The 9,419-nt window shown below is 36.4% G+C and overlaps 1 pseudogene across 1 annotated transcript; it reads left to right on the top strand.

Annotated features, from left to right (window-relative positions):
- The first annotated feature begins 340 nt into the window (after positions 1 to 340).
- On the top strand, positions 341 to 8,883 carry LOC144628024 (uncharacterized; annotated as a pseudogene). The gene is made up of 5 exons (XR_013566192.1): positions 341 to 397; positions 5,390 to 5,452; positions 5,887 to 5,927; positions 7,102 to 7,173; positions 7,772 to 8,883. The product of XR_013566192.1 is annotated as an uncharacterized LOC144628024 (transcript).
- Positions 8,884 to 9,419: the final 536 nt, after the last annotated feature.

The following is a 9,419-nucleotide window of genomic DNA, read 5'->3' as shown; positions in this document are numbered from 1 at the left end:
AAAGGTTTAATTTGAGCGTTGTTCAATTAATGATTCTGAGCATTGCTGGCTTCTATACCTATCGCACATCCCCTTAAATAATGTCAGATGGCTATTCAGTACAGCAAATAATTATAACGCGATTCATATTCAGTTCTTAAACAATTTTTAACATCAGTTTTCATTGGAAATCATTGCTTTGCAACGCGCCTTGAATTAAGTCCATAAAATAACATGAGAACACCGGCGCACCCCCCTCCCCTTTTTTGGCCCCTAGCAGTAGCCCTTTACTGATTACCAGAGCCTTGCGCGATTTGTAAAATGTGGAACTCTGGGTCGAGACTGAAGGTCGTCTAGCGTATTCAACGTGGAGTTTTTATTTTACAAAAACATGCAATGGAAAGTCTTGGACTGTTAGGTAGGTTGTATAAAATGATTGAGTAGAAAATTCGTGCAAGGATTCTGAAGCGATCTCTTCAGATCAGATAGACAGGCACAAGACGGATAGTATCACATAAAGACATTGTACGTAGGTTTGTTTACTAACTTGCTCCATCTTGCGATGCGGCAGTGCCGTTATCTAGGGTACTGAAATCATAATTGCTCATTAGACCTGGCATAGGACTGCTATATACTCTGGTATATATGAATCCCTCTGAATCCTTTACCAGAGAAAATTCGAGAAAAAAATTTATTGATACTAAAATTTTATGAAAGTAATGAACGATATTTCATTGTCAATAATAGATTAAAACTAGAAGGTTGCTTTAATATAGCGGTTGAATTTTCGAGAGGTTTTAATTTGTATATGCCGGAGGGACGGATGAACTGAGAATTACTAGAGTCTGTAGTGAAAAGAAGCATTCCAATATAGCTTTTTTCTTCTTTATTTTTGGCCTCCCGCCTCGCCTATTCTTCTGAAAGCACCATCAAAAATTAAAATGAGCACAAGTGAATACAAAACGATCAAAAGCGAAACGTGTTTACAAGTCAAAATAGTATTTTGAAAGGGCCAGCTGGACGTGCTTGCTTAACAAATACAACAAGTTGTTTTAACTGAATAATTGTCTTGAAACCTGACGAATGCAAACTTCGCCTTATATTTTACCAGAAATTATTCCGAAAAAATAGAATGTATCGATCGGTGTAACATTTATGCATTTAACGATATGCAACCTCACGATAAACTACTTTTAATAATATTACTGTGTCGTTTCATATCATTTTTGTTGTAGTGGTTTTTACTTTTCAATTTGTGTAGTCCCCTTCTTTGAAAAGCCAATAATTTTTCAGCGTCTTATTCTCGATAAAAAGAATAAAAAAGTACCCGGGCGATAGCAGATCCGTGGAACATTCTAGGTATAGATTTTTGCCCGTGAACTTTAATTTGCTACCAATTTATTCGTACGACATGACTGCAAAATCAGTTTTGAAGTAAGGAAGTTTTGTTTTATCTGAAAAATATATTTCAGTCGTGCAACTGTTATTTTGAAATTTCATTTCCTCAAACTCTATTCCGGCAAGCCAGAAATCCTCTCTTGTTTTGAATTATTTTGTCTAAGTGCAAGTTGTTCAGGTCGTTGTTACTAGGCGACGCTTCCTCAAGAAAACCATTTTTCGCGCCTATCTAAAATAACCTCACGTTCAAGTCGGCAAAAACCGTCAACACTTACATTATCCTATTTTTGCAATCTTACATTATCCTATTTATCGACCTTTTTTATGACTTTCTGGCTGTTTGAAACGCGATTCATCTCCTTTAAACGGAGTATAATATTATAGGCTAAGAATATCTTCCACAACGGGGGATATTCAAATAAAGGTAACACGTGTAGGCCGGAGAGCGTTTTGATGAAATCTTTCACCATGACACTCCGTGTGACGTGAAATGACGGCGGTAGTTCTTCTACCTCCCGGCATCCACTTCGAGACGAGGCATTGACTCAGCTGGCGCGTAAACAAAAGGTTCCTCGCTAACTCGTCCGCTGATTGGCTAAAAACACAATAAGACAGGTTATTTTATACACTTACGAAACCGTCATCAATATTTCAGGCTTATCCACACTCTAATTTACGGTCTAACTGTGGATTTGAAGGGATATAACCTTGGAAGTTACTAAGTGAATATTTGAGACGAAAATTTTGACGTTTTCAGTACACGAAAATATGAGATTTTACATGGAATAATTTAAGGTAAGAAAACTCGATTTTCTAATTATTTTCCTTGACGAAAGATAACCTGTCTACAATCGTTTAAAATGAAAATTCGATACGGAGTTTATTTTGAGGAAATGCGATGGAGCGGACGAGCTGTGCTAATACAATGTACAGAAAACATTTTTGGATTCAGCATGCAGATCTTAAATTTCCAGACCGATATTGTCGAAAATCTACCTGATGCTTTTAATTCAAAATTCAAATTTAAAAGAAAACAAGAACCTCACCAACTGGGAGCTTGCCAAGTTCACTTGTTTAACAATCCTTCTACGCGAAATTACGCCTGTCTTAAGCGCGTGCCCGTGTTTTCTCGTTTCGCTTGAGTGGTTCTAACGCGAAGGCTATAACGCCCGAACGCGTTTCCTCCCTATCTTTTATCCAGTTTATAAGTAAATTTACGCGTGTGAGTTAAACCTGGCTCTATCGCCGATTCGTTGTTAGTAATTATGCTTTCGATGGCTCCGTTTCGAATGTGTCGAATTTTAAATGACATGCAATCAAGACCTATAGTGAACGTGCTCTCTTAAAAAGCCTTCTCGTCTACACGTAGACAGCAAAACTTGCCAAGTTTATACTAGATCACAATATCTTTTACAGTCATTCAAGTCCTGGTTTCCCCTATTCAACGCGCTATCAATACTAAAAACAAATTATCAGCAAACTCATATGCAAATTCACGGCAACAGACCAGGTTTGTTTCGGGTAAATATTGCTGATAAAAGACCTCTTCATTGTGCGATATAAAATGTCAACTATGGGATGTTTTTGTATCTGAATTCGAAAATTAGTACAATATATTTGTGAGCCCATATGCTTGAATGGAAAAATACCTTTTCTTTATTACGCTCAATACAGGCTAACAGAAGTCAAACTTTCCCTCGGCTCTTTATTATTTTTGTTGAGGTTTAGAAATTCGCCTCAAGTTCACGAAATCGGTCCCGTTATTACAGTTTTGTATTTTTTGAGTATCGCGAAGAGTCACTCAGGGAATATTTACCTTTCATTTCAAGGACAAACTTTTGCGCTTTTAATTTTGGCTCGTGAAATTATCGAAAATAAACTCTTCGAAAATAAAAGACATTAGGGACTCATTAGGGTATGGTCCGTCCAGATTTATAACTGCGCGTCAGTTATATAGACCATAAGTAAAAATAGAATATAATTAACTGTAGGTCGCGGTAGGAAAGTTGGTTATTTTTGTACAACACGTGCATGATTAGAAATTTTAACCGCAAAATGGCTGATGCATGCACACAAATGTGTATCTTAACACGGCACTTCCAAGATAAGTATAGGTAGCCGGGATTAGTGCATTTTAATGTTAAAAAAGCTCTAGCTATGAGAAACGAAGTAAATACTACTTTTTAAAGAATGGCTTGCTCATCGTATATAAATATAATTTTAAGTAGCTTCTTTCAAATTTTGATATTACTTTCAAGGAATTTCGTAGCAATATATGCTAACGATCGAATATATATTGTATTTTTTGTTTGTCGGCCAATAATATGTCGAAAGTGATAGATAATTTTTGTCTAAATTCGTCAAATTACATCACTCTCATAATTTCCTTTTTAATTATGTATTTTTGTCTTCTAAAATGACGAAGTAGTAAATATACCCGATGCTATAATATTCCGCTATTGTTCTACGTATAAACTTCCTTTTTTGCGAAAACGAATAAATTAAATTTAAAATTACAATATCGTCGCTGAACTTAAACCCCCCATTTACGTGCTAGAAACTTGCTCGACGCCAAAGAAGGGAACCAATATCATTTTAGAGACAGATTTGTGTTAGCTTTGGCAGAAGCGAATCCTTGTTAGATTTGGAAGTATAACGATTGACTCTGTCGTTTTGTGACTGACAATCTGCCATGGGGGACCATAAAGGTACGTGGTTTCATTTGGCATCGAAACTTGTCGACCAACTCTTAAAACCAACATTTATACAGCAGATCGACACTATCATTACGGAAAATTCTTCAGTGTAGAAGTTTACAATACAACGAATCTTACTATTTCAAAGAGGCTTTTTCACGTGAAGTATATAGTCATTTTAGTAATCCTTGGTTGGTAACGAATCTCATCTATCTTGCTTTTCAAATTTATCTATTTGAAGAAAACAATGTTTGAGAAAGGAACTTTTGCCAGTTTTATGGGTTAAAAGAAAACAATATATTTCTACATCTCACTTATGTTGACGTACAATGCCATGTTTCAGACATCCCCCGTTTTCTTTCAAAACGACAAGATTTGACTCGAAGTGAACTTTATGTTTGTAAAGCCACCGATTATAACAACCATTTTCACTCTCTAATAGGCTAAGAAAGCCATTATCGTGCTCTATTCTTCTAAAAATAGGTTCGTCACGGGAACTGCCTCGCAAAAATGGAAAGATGATTCAACGAGCATTTTGTTGATATAAAGGTCACCAGATTCGCTTGAATGTTGTTATAAGTCGAGCTTTGCAAATAAAAGAAGGTACTAGAGTTTCAGAGACCCACCTGTGCAAAATAAAGACAGCTATTTACTCGTCATTATTATTAATTTGCGAAAGACATACGCCATTGGTAGAATCACCGTGCGGAAAAGAAAATAACCCAGGGCAATTTATTGCTTTCAGCTATGGATGTTTCGAATCTATAACATATTTGAAGATTCAGCGATGTATTTATTTTTCACCGATGTTATCATGTAACCAGGATTAAGATTTACATCCTTGAAGTGAAATTGGAGACCAGATAGCGCTTTCAATCGACAGGGAATCCATCCATAGCCGTAGGGCCAAAGAATTGGATTGTAAACGCGAATTAACAAACTCATTTATCAAACATTTATTCAAAAATCAACCAGGCCAAGTTGAGCACTGAGACTGATCACACTTTTTACGTAGGTAAGCCGATTGTTTAATGAAATATCCGATCTCTGCGTCGACCTTAAGCCCGCTACATTTAGTGATAAGGTAGCGTCTGCCATTTTGCTGCCATTTAAGATATTTTGCGGGAAATTACTCGCGATCAATACCAGGTTTAAATTCATCCGACCTTAACAATGCCTCAGTCATTCTCATTTATGAGTGATATTGTTATTTCATACAAAGATCAAGTCACTAGCTTTCGCTTAAAATTTAATTCTTACGTTACGCAGTAATGCTAGCCTTTTACTTATTTATTATTTTGTTTTTTCTTATACAGAGGAATTAGACAAAGCCAAGATGCAAAGTTATAGGAGCCTTGAGCAGCTCGAAGCCTTGAGCGGTAGGTTAAGCAACAAATCAATATTTTATATCGATGTTTAATAATTTAATATCTTAGAAGGATAGTCGAAAGAATACCGAACGAAAATCATCTCGTGGAAGCTTCTTTTGTAAGTTCCGTGCTTAAATTCCGTCATAGTTTCCGGCACGCGAAATTCGTGTAAAAACATGGCCGTGTCGGCGTATTGTGACGTTTTACTTTGTTTATAAAACTCTACAAAACTCATCAAAAACATCTTGAAAAAAGATAAATAAAAAAATAAATTTTACTACAGCTGCTAAACAACTCGCTAAAAAATTTAAAACAATAATTTAAAAATCTTATCTTTATTCAGTTTGTGGTTCACCGCTGTTGCAACTATTTTTTTCTTATAGGTGTAAATTGAGTTTATGTCTAATATTGCTCATGTAGGGATTTTGTTGTTGTTTTTCCAGTTGCCTCGCCTGGTGGTCACACGATCAAGGACCATGAAACGGTAAGTGTTTATATCAAACTGCTAAATTTTTCAGAAAATTGCTATGTGTTTGAGGAAATTATATTATATATATCTTTTAAAATTTCGCGTGACGTGCAACATGAATGTAAACCAATCAACTTTTGTTATGAGAGTAACAACTGATTTATAGTAATACAAAAAAAAACATTTGTTTTAAAGTTTCAGTAAACAATATTGTTTTACTTTAAAAGCAATTTAAAACATTTATAAAGTTAACCATCTTAATACGTAAAGTGGCTTTTCAGAAACTTGTTGCCATATTATTTTTATAATTTATTTAAATATGCAGTTAAAGTACGCAATTATAACATTGTTGAGATTCTTTGAAATCGCAACAGCAATCGTGTGTTTCCTTCATGTAGAAACATAAACTAAAAATATATTACTGGAAGGAAAAGAGTCATCAATTCAAACATTTTAGAAATTGTGTTCAAAAAATTATTGCTGTATCTTCATATTTTATTACGCCAGGTTTAATTTACGAACATAATCGAACAATCTGGAAAACTTTTTCCGATTTTTTTGACGCATTTTTGAGTTTTAAAATCGTGGCATTATTTGGCGTGAAAATGTCTCACTTCTTGGGACTTAGACGGATTCCGCTGAAATTCGAGCCGGCGCCTCAGCCTTCTGTCTTTGCATTGTCGCCCCCCTCGGTCCTCGCGCCCCCGGCCTCATCTCGGGTCCGTGCTTGCTTGTTTCACGCTGAGGTCGTACTTCCTCTCGTTGGGGGAAACCATCTTAACTATACTTTATAACCCTTGTTTTGATTACAGTAAGCTACTTATCTGCAATTAAAGGGACTGTGTCACGGATTTGTCAAGGCATGAGCCGATATGCATCATATTTGGCGAAATATAAACTTCTAAAAAGTGAAGGGACATTTAAATAAAAAGCAAATACAAAGAAGGTAATGGCAAAAGTAACGAAGAGACGGAGTAATATAACTTTTCAGTTAGTCTCGAGTCTTTTAATGCCAGGAGAAATGTGGGCGGCTATGGTTGTCATTCCAGATTTCGAGTAGTTAGACTGACAAGACCGCTCCCTTAAGGTAACCGGCTCTGACAGTTGCAATGCTAGAAACGTTAGCGCGAATCTAAATGGAATCCTGGCTATAACTCCGTCACTGAATTTTAATCTCCGATTCTTGCAGTTAATTCAAGAGCTAAAGAAAGAGAACTTCGATTTGAAACTTAGACTTTACATGGAACAGAAAGAAAGGGAGGTAAGAAAATATATAATTCTCTGCAGTTGAGTTTACACTTCAAGACATCAAAACAAACAAACAAACAACAAAAATAGCAGCACAAGAACAACAACAACATAACAGCAAACTCGGAGTACATCGGAACAATTCGGGATATTTAAACTGTCGGGTCGTTTCCGATTTACAATATCTAGTTCCGATTTGCTTCGTCTTCTTATCTGTGACCTCTGATAACGCTATCCGCCATTTTAAATCACGTAGTGAGCAATGGCTGGAAACGATAAATAAAACCCTTCTTGTATCACTCTCAAACTTACAATAGACTAATTTTCCTGACAGCCATACACGTCTTTTAATGTCCATTTTGAGAATCTGGAATTTATAGAGGATATTGTCTCTAAATGTTTCGTAGGTTCATTCTAAAAGCAAGAAACTTCTTAAACCTTCTAATCAACTATGCACGCAAAGCGGACCTACTTTTTGACACCATTCTGATTTATATCTTTTTTGATGTCACAGTATCTTTCACCCTACACTCTAGTGTAAAAATACTGTATCCCAGTGTCCCCTGTATACTGTTCCTACCCCCCTGATTTATATCTTTTTTATATCACAGAGAGTAACTGAGGATTTCAAGCAAAAAATTTTAATTTTGGAGAGCGACTTGACAGAAGCTCTGGATGAACTGAGCGATGCGCTTGAAAGAGAAAAAGATTTTGAGGCGTGTTTGGAAAGCTCGCAGCTACGAGAGAAAGCGCTGCTCAACAAGCAACGCCGAATAGAGGAGACTTGTAGAGAGCAAGAAAATGAGATTCAATACCTCACTTTGACGAAACAAAAGGAGAAGCCAGCAGCAGCAGTTGCGGCGGCGACTGAAAAATCGACTACAGAGGTGGGGACCATGACAGATTTTCCGTTTTATAGTGAAAGAGCTGTAGATGTAGAAATGGGTGGATATGGTGTGAATAGTGCGTTTAGTGATGTCGATTTGAAAGACGCTGGTGGGAGTCCATCGCCTACACAACCAGACTCGAGGACGGCTGAAGGTCCTGATCTACTGACCAGTACAGGAACACTCCTGAGGAAAAAGAACGAGATTATGAGAGAGGCGAAGCGAAGAAGAACAGCGAGGTCTAAAAAGGGACAACGAAGGGATTTCAGAAATAGCGATAGGTACAGCCCGGAACTGGAGTACCAGAGAAGGCGCGCGCTCGGGCCGAGAAGAAATCGTTTTTCAGTAGACTATGTTGTTGTGTTAAACAACAAAGCGCTGAGTATGAAGTAGATCCCGAGCAAGATAAAACCAGGGTGCAATATCGCAGATAATAATGACATAATACTGAGGCATCGCGGCAAAAGTGAAGCTGGCGGCTAGTGTTTCTTAGAAGACCGAATGGCCGAACATTCCCGAAGTGTCAACGATTGTCACCGAAAATCTTATCTCAGGATTGCGACGATGCAAATAGAAACAGTAGACGAGATCAACAAGTTAAACTTGTGATGTTAGTTAAGCGCAATTTTTCAAAATGTCGTAAGGAACTTAAAGTGTAGATAGCATTTTTTTTTTTCGATTTTAACGCCAGTCATATGTTCATCATTTACAAAATTTCAATAAGAAGGTAATGTAAGAGATTCATGGGCTAGAAAAAAGTTTCATAATTCGAAGGTGTTTTTGTGGCAACAATTCTGAAACAGTAACAATTCACAAAATGTTACTATGGTATTCAGCTTTTGAACTGGGTTGGACACGGAAAAGGAAAAAAAAGAAAAAAAAAGAAAAGAAAAGGGGCAAAAAAAAAAAAAAAAAAAGAAGAAGAACTGTTTCAGTTTTACTGTACACAGGTTTAAGTTACTTCATCACAGGACAAAGGCCTAAAGTAAGAATTGTACCATAGATTTTCTAACATTCATTTTCATGGCATTACAATAAATCCAGATATAAAATTAAATTAAATTCAATAGGCCATCATGCATACAACTTAAAATTTTTTTGTATATCTTTGAGTACGTTTGCTTTTTCGCCATAAATTTACCGTCAATTTGTTATGAAATAGTAAACTGCATTGAGACTTATAATTTTGAAATTATATTTAAAGATTGCCCACGGAAAAATCCAGTTTCACAACAAAGGGTCCTGGGTACGAGAATCACCAAAACTCGTGCGCAACTCACAACACTTCCCTCACAATTTTGTTAAGAACAATTTTGGTCTCCGGAAGTTCATCGATGCAACAGTTTGCAGTGGAGTTAGTAACATTTTTTTT

This window comes from Oculina patagonica, chromosome 10 (assembly GCF_052425735.1).
Source record: "Oculina patagonica isolate OP01 chromosome 10, crgOcupat, whole genome shotgun sequence".
NCBI lineage: Eukaryota > Metazoa > Cnidaria > Anthozoa > Scleractinia > Oculinidae > Oculina > Oculina patagonica.
Note: the sequence above shows the minus strand (reverse complement) of the source record. Positions and strands in the feature narration are given on the sequence as shown.